At 47.8% G+C, this 3,081-nt stretch overlaps 1 pseudogene; it reads right to left on the bottom strand.

Moving 5' to 3' along the window:
• Nucleotides 1-1,464: 1,464 nt before the first annotated feature.
• On the bottom strand, nucleotides 1,465-2,379 carry LOC137728364 (cyclin-D3-1-like; annotated as a pseudogene).
• Between the last annotated feature and the right edge of the window lie 702 nt (nucleotides 2,380-3,081).

A 3,081-nucleotide genomic window follows, 5' to 3' on the forward strand; every position in this document is an offset into this window, starting at 1 on the left:
AATAGTAGCTAGGAACCTCATCACTCCAAAAGATAGTAGGCTGCTGTCAGGACGGTCCGATGAGTTGGCTGTTCAAGAGTCCCTCGCTCTCAGCGTTCAGTGTGCAGGCTCTGTGTCCAACATGGGCCAACGCCTACTTGCTCGCTCCCGTCAGGTTGAATCGTTGATGGCAGAGGTGGAAAGTCTCAAGCAAGAGATCAAGCAGCTGAAGTATGAGAATAGAAGTTTGCACGTGCTTGCAAACAACTATTCGACGGGCATGAAGAGGAAGCTTGATGAGCTGCAAGAGTCTGAAGGTCGGATTCAGAGTGACCGTCAAAGGTTTTCGTCTTTCCTCCAGAGGCACCTTTTTCCTGGGTCTTCCAGCGTTTGGCCAAGTATTGAGGCCTGGAATGCTTTAGCTTCAATGCCTCCCGCTCCGATGCCTTCTGCTCCGATGCCTTCCGCTTCTAGAGTTTTGCCAAGTAATGGGGCTTCACGTGAACATCCTTTGTGAAAGCTCCATCTTTTTTTTTTTTTTTTTTTTTTACACACTTGTAATTTCTTGGAGATTAATGGACATGCTTTATTTTATTCAATGTATTGTGCTAAATACAGATAAAACATATACATCACCGTCCATCATCATTCCTTTTTTATTTTATTTTATTATTTTATTTTTTACTTTTCTTTGCTTTCGGTGGCACTGATCCACCATTCATTTATATATATATATATATATATATATATATATATTTCAGATGGTGCCAGAAGCACCATCATTGTTTTTTTCTTTCTTTTTATTATATATATATATTTTTTTTTTCTTTTTGCGCATGGTTCCAGAAGCACTATCATTGTTTTTATTATATATATATATATATATATATATATATATATTTTTTTTTTTTTTTTTTGGGATGGTGCTGTCCATCCAGATTCCATCATTTTTTTTCTTTATATGGTGATCTGCAAGGCTGAGTTTGTGGGTGAAAACCCAGGCCGAGTCCGAGAGAAGACGGAGGAGATCTTTGGGTGTGAGTTGACAAACTTTGATTTTGTCAATCACATTCAAAGGCAGCAGCAGAGGCAAGCAGACGGATGAGATCTTTGGGTGTGAGTTGACAAACTTTGATTTTGTTGATCACATTCAAAGGCAGCAGCCATGGCGGAGGTGCAGAAGCAGCCAGATCTTGAGGTAGTGCAAAGCGTCGAGCTTGAAGACCGGCTAGTCGTTTGACAGCGGTCACTGAAGTTCTTCGCCGATTTTGACCACGGTGGCCAAAGTGAAGCTGAGGGACTTGCAGGCGAGGAGCTGCATGGATGGAGATAGAGGCCATGTCTTCCGCCACTTTCTCTTAACCTTTCTTACTGACTTCATGTTCTTTTGTTGCAGAAAAAGGGGAGCAGAGCTCTTGGATTTGATTGGAAATTCACAGGGTGGTTTAGACCATGGCGGAAGTGCAGAAGCAGCCAGAGCTTGAAGTAGTGCAAGGCGTCAAGCCTGAAGTGGAGGAATTACAACAGCGCTAGGTGATGAGCAGAGGGCAGATCACAGCCACTGAGCACAGCCAACAGACTCCCCCTCGTGAATTCCTACCGAGCCCATGCCAACGTTATGCATGCCATTCCTCCGGAAGATGTCAATTCGGAGATGAGCTTCGAGCATTCATCCACTTTGTCCTTATCGATTCCGAGAATTCCCAGGAGCTGGTTTTGGTATTCCATAAGTAGACACGGTTCTATGTTGTTGACAACATGCAGCATTATGGCAGTGGCAACTACAGATGGAAGGAAAGACATGAACCTAGAATCTGAAATTAGACTCAGCAGGATGAGCTCACATCTTTTGAGGACTTCCCAGCAGAGATGGTTTTTTAGACCCGAGTCTTCGGGTGATGTAATCGATGAATGAAATCGGAGTGACAGGATTCATCTTCCATTGGAGAGTTGAGAGCACCACAATCTCCACTCGTTTGATTGTTCTTGCTTCAAACACATACTTGGTATCCTCCACTTGGAAATCCAGCAAAAGGGGAACTTGGGTCTCCTCAACTTTGGCAGCAAGAGAGATACAAGCCACGGCAGCAAGCTGGGTCATCCACGGCTTCTCAACCTGAAGATGGAGGCTCGACAAGAACCTGTCGAAGTAATCCGCCGCGAGCACGGCCGTGAGGGTGGAGAAAGAGTAGTGGGAAGCGACTCTCAGCATCCAGTCCACCGCCTCTCTGCGTTCTCTGCTCTTTTTTTTTTTTGAACTGTGGCCTCAGACGATTCATCTGTATTCTCTGCCATCTTCGCCACCTTTCTCTCCCTCGCGGTCGCCGGCCGGCGAATCTCGACGATATCATCCTCCTGGAAATGAGCAAAAGCGGACTTGGAGCTCGCAGATTTCTTCATCTTCTGCGGGAGCTTGACGGGAACCTCGCCAGACGCCGGCTTGGTGTCCGACTTGGTCCGGTTCACGTGGCGGTCCCGTAACGGCTTCAGCTGGGAACTCCTCCTGCTTCTGAAAAATCTGGAGTTTCTGGTTCTGGGTGCTCGTGTTCTTCCAAACTGTCGTCATCTGGGAACTCCTCCTGCTCGGGAGCTTGCTCGAAATGGGATTCCGGCTCATGGGTTTTGTGCGGAGGGGCTGCGTCGGCGATCATGACGCGCCGGAGCGCGTTGGCGGCGCTGGCGTCAGTATCGCGGAGCTCAAACTTCAAGTAGTCGTCACGCATGTCGCGGATTTTGACGCGCGGGAGCCTCTGGTACGATTTGCCTTCCATTCTCACTCGTCTGACAGTCCGAGGGAGAGAGAGAAGAGAGAGGCTGATCCAATCTTGAAGAAGAGCCGCCACAAAGATCTGAGAAAGAGAGAGAGATTGAGAGCTGTGCCTGGGCCCGATCAATCGACTACGTCTACGGCTCCGGCCGCCTTGAGAACCGCAGCTCACTCGAAGTCGACATCGCCAATATTAAGACCACCCACACCTTGAACGCTGAATCCAAACTCGGATGTCCCGGACCGACTGGGCAGCCTGGTCGCAGGATTCGAAAACAAAGCGGAAGAAAATGGTGGGTCCGATCTGGTGTTCGATTCCGGTGAGGAGCTCGAGA

The sequence above is a fragment of the Pyrus communis genome, chromosome 3 (genome assembly GCF_963583255.1).
Source record: "Pyrus communis chromosome 3, drPyrComm1.1, whole genome shotgun sequence".
NCBI lineage: Eukaryota > Viridiplantae > Streptophyta > Magnoliopsida > Rosales > Rosaceae > Pyrus > Pyrus communis.